Source organism: Primulina tabacum, chromosome 8 (assembly GCF_025594145.1).
Source record: "Primulina tabacum isolate GXHZ01 chromosome 8, ASM2559414v2, whole genome shotgun sequence".
Taxonomy (NCBI): domain Eukaryota; kingdom Viridiplantae; phylum Streptophyta; class Magnoliopsida; order Lamiales; family Gesneriaceae; genus Primulina; species Primulina tabacum.
The window spans coordinates 38,008,416-38,022,358 of NC_134557.1; the positions used below are offsets into that span (position 1 = coordinate 38,008,416).

A 13,943-nucleotide genomic window follows, 5' to 3' on the forward strand; every position below is an offset into this window, starting at 1 on the left:
AAACTCTTACCATCAGAAGCAAATATATGGAATTATCGTCTCAACATAAGATAAAACATCAGTAATGTCAATGTATAGACAGACACTTTCTTGCTTACTGAGCTCAAAACTTCGGCTGCCCCCACAACAGAATAACAAGTTTCTCCTACTATTTCTCTCACCCCAGAGAAACAACAGCAGATGGAAGATCATGATATATGGGCATGCCAAGGCCCGAAGCATCCCCTGGATAATCATTATCATGTCCATTGACCAGTAACATCTATGCATCCTTAGGCAGCAATCCCCCAACATTCTCAACTCAGCAAAGAGATTAAAGGCTGAAACAGAGTTGTGCAAAAGCTTTTTCACCAATTTAAATGTACAATCGTCTAAATCAATTTTACTATATACAATTTCTTGAAAGGACATGCAAAAACATGTTAACATCTCTATTCCTACAGAAACCCGAGAGTATCACGTTATTTGACTTTATATTGGGAGCTACATTAATCTGCTTCATTTGGCCAAACAAACTATAAGCCTCTTCTGCCAGACCACAACCAAGAAACCCCTCGATGACAACATTGAATGACACAACATCAAGTGAAAAATTCTCATTAGCAGCTTTTTTGAATAATCCAATAGCTCTATCAAAGCAACCTGACTTTATAAGCCCATTAACCATTATAGTATGAACGTGAGCATGTACACCTTGATTGATCTGAATAATTAGTTCCCTGGTAAACATTGAGTGCCTTACGCGTCCTACCTAATCTGCACAATGCACTCAATAATCGAGTAAAACTATAGTTATCTGGTTGAAACCCTCTATCTATTATGTCATTATAAAACTCAACAGCACCATCTGGATAGCCAGCTTTGCAGAAATAACACAGAGAACAATTGCAAACTACCAAGTCAGGTTGTATGGTAAGTCCACTGAAGAGTAAAGGTAGAAGTACATACTGTCTAGACAAACAAATGGTAGACATGAGAGGATAATGTATAAACATCAGGTGTTCAGTCTTAGATCTCTCGTATCAGCATAGACATTACATTACATAGAACCAGATCAGGAAAACATCCTTTTGATTCCAGTGTGCCAAAAATTTCAAATGCCTTGCCAGGCATCCGAGATTCCAAGAGTCCTTTAATCAATGACGAACATTTTCTCCAGTAAACAAACAGAAACGCCCAGACTTGCAGAATCCGTCAATCAACATGCCCCAAACATTCGTAGAGACAGGTGCACCTAAAACTATCATCATCCCTAGAAGCTGTAATCCCTCAGCCCACATAGTGAACTTACATAAACAATTCAAAACCAACAAATAAGTCTCAGGTTTAAGATAAAAGCCCATCATCAACATGCGACTTAGCACCACTTTGACATGTTGAACTTCAATGAGTCTGCAAAGATTACAAATGGCGATGTTAAAAGACAAGAAATTCGGGCACCGTATTTGGTTTAGAAATTTGAGAGCCACATCCACTCGCTCAATCTTGAAAAGCACATCCATAACGATATTCTGCACATACGTACTGGGAATGTAACCGTAGTTATTCATCTCTTCAAAAGCTTCAAATACCATATCGTACATAGCTCCACGCCAGTAAATTCTCATCAAAAGCAAAAAAGCACGACTTTTTGTGACACAACCTACAGCTTCCAATTCTTAAACTATCCCTTTCACAGTTCTTAATCTTGAGGTGAGGTTAGAAACCACGTTCACCATATGATGAAAGTTGGATTTTTCATGGAAATAATTAGGTTGGTGAGCACACCACAGAAAAAAAAGCTGAGAGCGACTAAATCAGAACCGCAGTTTCGTGAAGTAGTCTGCACGATCTGAGGGGTGAGAAAGGGTACACCGTCGACGTTCATGATTGCTAATAGATTTGGCGCGGGATTTGGTTTGACGTTTGCCGGTGGTGTGACAGTCAGTGGTGAAGAAACATGGTGAATTGCTGCTGCCAAAGATTGTAATTTTGGTGCAAAACAAGGAACCACTTTCAGAAAATCTTGCCTCAACCTCCATTACATATATATATTTTAAAAAATAAAGAAAACAAAATAAAGTCTAATATTATTAAAACAATATTTTTAATAAAATTCAAAATCAAAATAATTATATATATATATATCAAAAAATTAAAACTTTAAATATAAAAAATGATATTTTAAAAAAAATTAAAATGTCGAACTGATCACACCATTTTGATAAGTTTTAATTTTTTGGGCCAGTTTTGATCAGTTTCTTCCATTTTTTGAAAAATTATGTGTAAAGTGATCTGCCAATGGATCTGTACGCCCTTTATGTTGAATTTTTGTGGCCCAAATATAATAATAATTATAACTACCCATCTAAAAAAATTAAATTAGAGCTACCCATCTCCAGAATAATAGCCCAATTACACTCCAATTAACATCAGTATCACCATCCCAAACCTATAGAAGGTGCGAGAATCTTTCTTTATACATAGTTAGCATAAACGATGATTCTTTTAAATCATGTATCCCGGTAACATCTTGGAACATTCTTAATATTGTTTACCTTGTAGAATATATTTGTGCATGTCCACGAGCTAACACAACACTTGTACTAGGCTTGTGCGTTCTAGAGTCGATATCGTTGTTCCAAGTCCGCTTAGTCACCAAGAAATATATTTCACGTCTTGGTTGGGAGGTTAATTGTTGTGACAAACCATTTATAAATTAAGGGTGGGGGTACCGTGTGGGGTCCTTAAATCCTAATCGTTATTACAATGCAATTTGATTAGAGTTAATTAATTATAATGGAAAACGAGTAAATATTTTCTTTACAATGAGCCCAAATGTGTCAACTATAATTATAATACTAAAAATAGTATATAATAAAGTCTCGTATAAACATATCACATCATAAAATATGTCCACACATGACTTACATCAACTACATACAAACAACTCATATCCTCGGGTTATGCCCCGATATATAGATACATATATATACTGGGATAGGCCACTCAACCTCAACTCAGATGTATTCCCTCCAGAAGTACCATTTCCAATCTCCTGATAACCTGGAGTACCTGCAATTGTCCACACACAAAGATAACAACAGCCCCCCTTGGGGGTGAGCAAACGCTCAGTATAGAACATGTAATGCCCAAAAAATTTGAAAAAAACATTGAAAAAAATATATATATTGTTCACGAGGTTATTATTCACGCGCTGCGGCGCTAGAGTTACGAAAATTTGGTGCCGAGGCGCTAGAAAATGGCGTTGTGGCGCTAACAGATGCGAAAATTGATTTTTTTAAGCTCACTTTGACTTCCACCATTCATTCACCAATTATTTTATTTCCCTTCATGCAAATCCTCCTCCATCTACTCTCCATTTCTACATTTCTTCTTCAATCTAAGGGAAATTTGCTCGAGAAAATTATGAAATGAAGGTAGATTTGTGATATTCTCATCACGAGCTTCACAAGGACGTAAGTTTTTCCGATTTTTGTTCAAGTTTGAAAATGAGTTGAAATTTAGAGTTGATATTTGAGATATTAAGATGTTGAAGATGTTGTATTTGAGTTGGTTTGAATTTAAAAGGGATATGAGAATGGTTTCTTGTTCATGTGCAAAGAACAGTTTTTATACCTTATGTATTTTGAGTATATGGGACAGTTGTGTTTGGATTTTGGAGTTATGGTCTTCATCAAACTTGTAGGCAATCGATTAGCTTCGATTTGGTTCTTGAATCACTCAATTCCATGAAGAAATGAGAGAGATATGTGATTTTTACTAAAACTGGTCTGGAAATCCGAGTTAGTGCAGATTTGTGTACATGCCTTCTGTTTATTCGAATTCTGGGATTTATTGGTTAGAATTCTTGATTTGGTGTTCAAATGAAAGTTATATGACATTGTCTTGTCTTCGAAATGATACCAAATTGGCTTGATTTAATTAGATATTGAGGAAGTTATGCTCAAAATACTAAAGTGTGCTAGAAATGTATCGACGCATAATTCGTGGGAATGATGTTTTATGTTTCAGATTATAAACGGATGAGTAAACGACTTTATTTGACAAAACTTTGTGAAGAATAATTGTTGGACTTTGAGTTTTCTTGCATATCCAATTTGCGGATCTTGATTTGAAGCAACATTGAAATAATTATGAATTTTGTACAGAAACAGCTCTGTTTTGATAGATGATCTGAGTTCTTGAGTTATAGTATAATTCAGAGGTTCAAGACTTCTCAACTACACCTTTCGATCTCCTTTTGGTAATATTTGAAAGGTATGTTATGGTCGGTAACATACGAGGTAAAAGTATCATTTTTATTTTAATTTGAAAATTCTATGGCTTGATGAATAACTTGTGATTTGATGAAGATTGTTGTCTTGAGATGATGATATTGATTTGCATCATGATATTGCATATTGAGTCCACTTGTCGATTCAGATTTGATATGGCGGAGGTCGCCTTGATTGATTGATTTGTTGGACTGTATGGGGCTATAGTTGAGTTGGCATAGTGTATGCGGAGGTTGCTGCTATGGCTTGAACACTCTTTATAGGCGCACCATAGTCCTGGATTGTAGAACACAGCATCCCACCCAGAGCGGATGAGTCGGTGGATGTTGCTGGGTGATTCTATTCCCTTGGGTACCATATAACCAAATGATTCACTTGATCTTGAGATTTATTGATAGCCCACAACTTCTGATCATGCATTTCATTATATTGCATCTTTATGAATTTATATGAACTATTTTGAAAATTAAATTCTCATATGTTATTAATTGTATCATACTGGGTTTATACTCACCGGCACGTCGGCTACTTCTTGTTTTCATGTGCTTAACGGTAGGTGAGGCGAGGCTTGGGATGCAGGAGTCCAGCTCCAGGCGAGGAGATACTAGTTAGAGTGGGATTCTCGGGTCTTAGGATCTATTTGATGATGTTTGGATTAATTTGGTTCACTACTTTATTTTGGCATGTTAAAATTTATATTTCAAACATTTGTGACCTTTAAATTATTTTAACGATGTTTATGTCGGTTTGTTACCATAGATTATGTGTTTTACTCAATCGTTGGGTTTGTTATATTTATAGTTATTAATATTAGATGTCGGACCCGGGGCCTCACATTAGGTGGTATCAGAGCGTAAGATATTTGGGAACAAGGTAGATCGAGTTAGTCGAATTGATTGATCATGTGATATATACTAGCATTTTCATTGTGCCATAATGTGAAATACATTATTATAATTGAGATATTATACTGTTGAGCTTTATTCGAGATTTTGAGATTTATTGAGTATCGAGAACCAGAGATGGTCGATACAAGATTCAGATGATTATGATACTGTGATTTTATCTGTGTTTGATTTATTGTATATCAGACATGGCTAGTCGAGGTAGAGGTCGTGGTAGACCTAGACAGAACATACCAGTGGCACAAGATCAGGGCAGTGCTACTCATACTCAGATGGATATAACTCCGACTCCGATGGAGATACTGTTAGCTAGATTTCAGTCTTTGCACCCATCGATGTTGAAGGGTACCGAGAATGCATTAGATAATCATAATAAATCATATTAGAAACATTATCTATGATAATCATATTTTTTGGATAATAACCAATCATTTGATCATAAAAAAGGTCAAACAATGAAGAGATCATACAATGAACATAAGTCTTTGTTGAGTAGGTCTCTTGTGAGACGGTCCCACGAATCTTTATCTGTGAGGCGGGTCAACCTTACCGATATTCACATTAAAAAGTAATACTCTTAGCATAAAAAGTAATATTTTTTCATTGATAACCCAAATAAGATATCTGTCTCAACAAATATGACTCGTGAGACCGTCTCACACAAATTTTTGCAGTCTTTGTTTGCAACAGGCCTGAAAGAACTCCATGAACATACGGAATTGTTCGTGTCATGGTGCACCACATATTCCCTTCAGTTCTGGTTCATCAGTTCCTTCTGGTTAATCATTCATTCATTTCCAACATGGTTCCTTATATTTTTATGGAAATCACCAACAGTAATAAAAATTTTCATTGATTAAATACCACAGTTGGTTTTTTTTCCTTTTTGTAGAAATTAATTTTTTGAAAACTTATTCTAACAATTTATTTCGAAATTGTCATATTCTAACAATGACTTAATCGATTAATCTTGTGATTATCCGAAACCGATGTTCTAGATAAAGTCTGTGGAAAATACACTTTCCACGCTTACGTTTCTCAATTTGTTAACTAGTAACTCCAGCGTGTAGGCACTGCAACTAGAAAATTCAGTCAATTATCTTTTTTTTTTAAGTATTATTGACTGTGGAAAATAAATGCTTCGACCTAAGTATGTTCTATTAATAAATTTTACTTTAATAGCGATAATTCCGTTATATGATTATAATCTTGATAATAAATCTCAAAAGATGTTAGTACAATTTGAAAGAAAAATAAATATTACAATTTTCATATATTATGTTGTCAAAATTATATTTTAGTTACACATATTCCAAATTTTTTGGGATTTTTTTTCCTGATTTGAGTTGTTGTGTGACACTTCACGTAAGCACCACGTCTGCACTGTATCAGTGCCATTTTGGAACAATGAGCAAAATTGGAAAGAGAAAAAAATAAAGATAGCGAACTAATATTGAAATTTGACAATTTAGAGTTCCAAAATTAGAAAGTAGTAAATTTATAAGACGGAATTTGAATTCTTTACTAGCTTCCCGTTGGATTAATCCGTCTCTGTTAACTTTCAACAGTTTAGCGTGATAAAATTCTATCCTATACTCCATGTTGGAGAAGACTTTAGTGTCACCACTGGAATAATTCGTGATGATAGCTACAATTACTTCTACGGTCAAACATGTAAGTTTAATTTTATCGAAACACAAGATGCTCATAATATTTTTTTTTTGAAAAATAATATAATTTTCAAGATAAAATTATAATTTTAAAGTTATCAAATCAATTTATTATTACGACAAAGTAACAATAAATCAAGTTTTAATTCCTAGAGTGAAGCTTTAATTGACACAAATTCTAATAACAATAACAAAACCAAATCCTCTCAAATAATACATATATACAAGCCATTAAAACTCTGGATTGAGTATCTTATATGTCAAACACAAGTAAAAATACTTCACAAAAGTTGCATGGAACAATTATAGGCCCTCTTGTAGAACCAAACATGTTACTCATGGCCAAAACAAACACATGCTAATTGAATGTATTAGGGAGAGTCTTATTTGGGGTAATGACATCATTTACAAAAATGAAGGAGTAATTCAAGGGCATAATTGTGTTTATTGCTTGACTAGTTAAGTTGCACACTTTCACAAGACAATATTTGAAGGTAACACCTACTTATCCAATGGAGAACTCGATTACTGAATATCATAATTGTTCTTAGCATTTTCCTCAATTTCTATTCTTCCAGGAGATTTTTGGAAAGTTATACATGAGTTTGTTAGGGTACAATAATTGTTACTTCTTGGTAGAGCAATCGAAACATTGTGCTTGAGATGTTATACGGTATAAAAGATTAGAGTTGCATCATTACCACCAACTATAACTTTTGATAAAGATGCAAGCGCTTGATCCTAAAATTGTTATAAATTTGGTAAAGCGACAAGCGCTCGCTCCTACAATTTGTATTAGACTCAAGATCAAGGGTTTGATCCTCATTTATTGTAACGAGTGCAATTATTGAAAGAGAGATTGTTGGGGGTGAAATAATATCTTCTTTGGTAGATCAATAGAAATGTGGTGTTTGAAATATTATACTGTTTAAATGATTAGAGTTGTATTGTTACCACCAGCTATAACTTTTGATAAAATAACAAGCTCTTGATCTTACAAAATTAAATAAATTTTTATCTATAGTCTCAATGATGAAATCATGATCAAGGAAAAAACCTTGACAATGTATCGTACCAAGCTCGAGGAGCTTGCTTTAAACCTTATAAAGTTTTTATACCGTTTAAAAACATTATTAAGATGTACATGACTAATAAATCCATGTGGTTGTTCTTCAACAAGCCATTAAGTCTAGCTATAAGAGCAGATAATTCATCAAAGTCTATGCTCTCTTATTATTTATAACATTAAGCTACTAGCCTAGCTTTGTCTCTTATTACATAACTAGCTTCTACCAGTTTGTTTCTAAACACTCATCTAGTTCCAATAATATATTGACGGTTATACATACCGTCGCCAACATTAGCGACAATTTCAGAAAGACCGTCGCCAATAGTAGCGACGGTTATCCTTACATTCCGTCGCTAATTTTAGCGACAGTTTTTTCATGATTTCCGTCGTTAATATTTTACGAAAAACAATAAAAAATTACTTTTAAAAATTTAATAAATCTAAAAAAACTTATAATCTTATTATGCTAACAATATTCCTGATCTTAACTAACACTTAAAAATTTAACAAAAATTAAAGAGAAAAAATTTACAACAAATCGAAACTAAAATCATGTAAGAGAAAAAAAAATTTAATGTTGTGAATTAATAAAATTGTGTAAGAAAGAAAAATTTTAAGTGTTGTGTGGTGGGTGGAAGAAAATGGATCGAAAATTCGGGTATTTATTGGACATTTGCGATGGTTATTGTTAAAACCGTCGTTAATTATGGTGATGTTTTTCAAAATTTAAATTATGCGATGGTTTGGCTTGTAACCGTCGCTACATTAGCGATAGTTTTAGTAAAGACGTCGCTAATTTTAGCGACGGTTTTAGTAATACTGTCGCTAAGTTAAACAAACGGTTATTGGTAAACCCGTCGCTAATTAGGACGGTGTTTTTCAAAATTTAAATTATGCGACAGTTTGGCTTGTAACCGTCGCTATATTAGCGACGGTTTTAGTAAAGCCGTTTCTAATTTTAGCGACGGTTTTAGTAAAGCCGTCGCTAAGTTAAACTATGCGACGGTTGTAATTTAAACCGTCGCTACAAAACCGTCGCAAATTTAAATTAGCGACGGAGTTATCAGAACCGTCGCTAAAATTAGCGACGGCTTCGCAAATTTAAATTTGCGACGAAGTTATCAGAAGATCGCTAAAATTAGCGACGGCTTTACTAAAACCGTCGCTAAATAGTCCAAACACAACACTTTACAACAACGGTTTTAGAAAATCGTTGTCGATTGTCCAAAAAAAACGCTAATAGACAACGGTCGTAAATGCTCAAAGACAACGGTTTTATAGAACCGTTGTCATTGACCCTAAAAAACGTTGTCTTTGACCCCCAAAAGACAACGATTTTATAAAAACCGTTGTCTTTGACCCTCCAAAATACAACGATTTTATAAAAACTGTTGTCTTTGTAGTGTTTAAAGGTAAATCTCACTTGCTCACCATCATGGCATGCAGTACATATCTTATCTTTGGTAAAATCGATCTTAGACAATCTATTCACCATTTCTTGCTTACTCATATTGGAAATAGACTTCAAGTTCAAGTGATTTAGCCGGCACAACCAATTCTTATTACTATTCAAAGAAATGAAACATGTAGGAGCACCAAGTTGTTCATCATTCTAGCTAAATTTATATGTGTTTTGTTCTCTTAATCCAGTTAGCATGATATCACCATTAGCATATTTCACTGTTCAAGTGTTTATGAAACTCAACAGAATATATATTATCACATAATTGACTAATGTTGACCAATGCATAACAAATATTTTTAAGTAGTAGTACATCTCTAATGATAACTTTTCCAGAATCATCTCCAAAAGTGATTTTTAGCCATTTACTGGTGATAGAAACATGACATTCCCAGTCATATGTCTAGAATGTCTATTATCCAGATATCAAATAGATTCTTTGATTAGTTTCTTCTTTTGTACCATGTCATCGGTAGTATCAAGCTCGACTTCTACAGTTTCTAGCTCAATTTCTCGAATGAACTTTTGTAATCCTTGGACCAGTCATATATCTAGAATGTCCATCACCCTCTATTTCTCGAATGACCTTTTGTTGGACCATCTCCTCTCAAAGGGTTTTTTCATCTTTCTTTGGATTGTTAGAATCTGCGATGAAATGACTCTTCTTTCCAAAGTTAAAACAAGCTTGATTATTATCGATTTGATATTCTTTACAATAAGAATTTAATTTAGCTTGATTCTTTTTCATGAATTTAATGAATTTCTTAACAAAAAGATACACAACCTCATTTTTTAGTCAACTGAATTTTTACTAGATGACTCTATACCAGTTGATATGGAGGTCAATAACAGCTAGAGACACAACCTCATTGCTAATCCCAGAAAAACTTCCGTGTATTTTTGTCTTATTATGAGACATTCTTAAACAACTAGAGATTTCGAATATTGTGCATTACTTGTTTACTGATCTCACGACTTGTTGAGTTGGTGTTACTGACACCAACTAGAGACCAATATGCAGCTTGAGCTTCTTGTCAGTCCAGTTAGAGTCTTTGACACAGCTTGATTTGAAAGATAGATACACATTTTGACTTTAATACGGCTATCACATTATGCAATCTAGCCAGATCTTGAATATTAGATTGTCCAGCTTAACTTAATAATGTAGTAAAAAAAATAGTTGCTGGACTATGAAACAACTCGATGTTGTTTGTTAGGACCAAAAAAAATATTTTCAATCTAACATAGTTAATTTCGATATTTTTTTTAATCTTTTGATGCGATCAATCTTTGCTGCTTGAGCTGATTATGACTCTACCGCCAATTTGTTAACGCATCTAGTGGATGTCATTTTCATTATCTTATTCATTTAATTTCTATATTTTATTTTAATTAATACTTTTCATCAATATAATCCTTTCAATGTTTTTGAAGGATTTAAAAGTCTCTAAGTACATTGTTAAATTTCTCAGGACATCGTTTTACACAAATAGAATCAATGTGAAAGGAATGTTGCTAAAAAACGTACAGGAAATTAATTAAAACATTATAATGTGTGTATCAGAAGTTAGTGTTGTGCTCTGGTGTTGTTAACCCGAGCATACAACATGCAGCGGAAATTAAGTATTAACACACAAATATAACTTTAATAAATTAACACCAGATTTAAATTATGCACAAGTACGAATACTTGTGCGATGCCTCATGACAAAAATTTCACTAGAAAAATATGTAAATCGTTTACACCAAAACAATACTAGTGAAAATAACAAAATTAAATTCCTTGACACTCCGAGGAATTAACATGCATCAAACACTAAAAGTAAGTACTAGATGCATGAAACAAAAAGCGTGTTGCTTAAAACCAAACAAAAGAACACTCTTCGATCAATACTCTGCGTCAGTGTTGTTCTTCGAGTGTTGGCAACACTAATCAGCAACACGGTATAACAGTGAATCAATCACATAAATTCTTTACAGGAAAATCTTCAACTCTGAACTATGAGTGTGTTCAGAGAAAAACTCCAGCAGCTGCGCAAAGTGATCAACCGATCACACGAAAACCTTCAGCAACTGCACAAAGTGAACAAACGATCACACAAAAGCTTCTCATCAAAATAGGCTCGGCTCTCGTATTTTTCTTCTATGTAAGAACTCCTCCACCGACCTCTCTCAAGCCTCACGAAAAGGCGCACACAAAAAGCTCCCACGAAAAAGACTATCTTCTCTCCAACTCTCTTTCTCTCTAAAAGCTCTTCTCTCTCTAAAAGCTCTTAGCACCTTCTCTCCCTAAAAGTTGTTCTCTCTCTGAAAGCACCTGTTGGAAACTAAATTCCGGCGTTTGAAAAAATATGAATCAACTGAAAATACGAACCAACTGATCGAGTAAACTGAACTCAGCAACTGGACTTAATAACTGAAATCAACTGACTGATCAGTTGGAAACTGATCAGTTGATATACTCAGCCGTATGCTAAGCACCCTTCAACTGAACATATCTCGGGAAAGAAAAATCAACCGTCAAGAGACATAGAAGATTGCAACGCCGCACTTCAATCAATACAGCTTAGAAAAACGCATTTCGGCGAAAGCAATTAAGACGCCGCATCACAATAAATGAAGCAAACAATGTCCAAGGAATAATCAAGCAGAAATCAACGGATACAAAGATTCAAATTCATCTCAAGTTACCGTTGGAGAAAAGAAGCTTATAAATATGATAGAAGAACAGCTGAAGAAAAAGAAGCGAACACTATTCAAAAGCTTGCTGTCACTCTGTCAAAATCTCAGCTCACTCTTACTTGATATATTCGTAGCAGTTAAGGCTACAATTTGAGCTCACTAGCAAGTTGTAATAATCGTTGAAATTCGATAGTGCTAAGATCTGTTACGCACTGAGAACATTCTGTTAAATTAAGAGTTTCAGTTTTTGGCAGTGATAAGTCCAAACTGAAGTGGGTCAGTACAATTCTTGTATTTGATCAAAGTCTTTTAGTGAATATCTTATCCTTGAGATAGAAGGAGTGACATAGGAGTAATTAAATTCTCCGAACGTCCATAGACAACCCCTGCCTACTTTATTTCAGTTTCGTATTCTATCTTTCAGTCAGTTATTTTCCGCAACTACTTTAGTTTAACTGATTGTCATTGACCAACAAGATTTCGAGAATCAGTTTGTCACCAAACTGAACTCAAAATTAGAAAAGACCAGTTTTAACTGTGAGTGTTTATTCAACCCCCCCTTCTAAACACTCTTGATACGTTAATCGATCCTATCAAGTGGTATCAGAGCAGTTGAATATTGTTCTTGAATACTTTTGATCTATAAACTTTTCAGCATGACTTCATTCAACAAAATTCCTATGTTCTCCAGAGAAGAATTTGATGATTGGAAAATCAGAATGCAGGCTCATTTAGCTGCACAAGATGACGACATGTGGTATGTCATAACTGATGCACCCATGAAGATTCTAAAAACAAATACAGCAGTTGCCATTACAGAAGGAGCACCACAAAGAATAGAAAAGCTCAGAGATGAATGGACAACTGAAGATAAAAGAAAAGCGAATCTTGATAATGTGGCTAAAGACATTCTGTACAAAACGCTGGACAAAGTAACCTTCAGCAAAATAAAGATGTGTAAAACAGCCAAAGAAATTTGGGAGAAGCTGATCCAGCTGTATGAAGGAAATGATCAAACCAAGGAAAATAAACTTTCTGTTGCTATGCAAAAGTTTGATAACATCAAAATGAAAGCAGGAGAATCGATGCACGAGTATGATGAAAGAGTAAGCAGTGTCATCAATGAGTTAAATGCACTTGGAAAAGTGTATACCAACAAAGAGATTGCACTAAAGATAATAAGAGGTCTTCCCAAGGAATGGGATGTCAAGACCATGGCAATGAGAGAGTCCAAAGATCTGAACCAAATCGAACTTCATGATCTGTTTGCTGATTTAAAGGCCTATGAATTTGAGCTGCAGACCAGAGAAGGAGAATCATCTACCTCTGCAGCCACAACTGCTCTAGCTGCTGTCAGAACTGAACCAATTAGTTCAGTCGAAAAATCTGCTGATCAGTTGAGTAATGATGCTATGTCATTGTTCATCAAAAAATTTGGAAGGTTCATGAGAAAGAATCAAGGGAACTTCCAGAAACCATACCAAAGGAACAATTCCAAAGATGAACCAAATGCCTGCTATAACTGTGGCAAATCAGGTCACTTCATTGCTGATTGTCCTAAACCCAAGAAGGACAGTCAAGGTTCAACTGATAGAAGAAAGAAATCATATGAACGCAAAAGAAGACCCAAGGAAGATAAGAATTCCTTCAGAAAGAAACATGAAGTACTCTTAGCTGAAGAAAACAAATCCAAATGGGCAGAAACTGACAGTGAGGAGTCAGAACCAGAAAGCTCATACAGCTCCAGTGATGATGAGGAAGTAAAGTGCTTGATGGCTAATGATGCAGCAGAAGAATCATCTAGCCAACAGGTATTTGATTTCAGCTCAACTGATTTCACACGAGAAGAACTCATTCTAACACTACATGACATGGTAA

The 13,943-nt window shown here is 34.6% G+C and overlaps 1 pseudogene; it reads right to left on the reverse strand.

Moving 5' to 3' along the window:
• The window catches only part of LOC142554747 (putative pentatricopeptide repeat-containing protein At1g16830), a 28,808-nt pseudogene that overhangs the window by 1,459 nt on the left and 13,406 nt on the right, over positions 1-13,943 (reverse strand).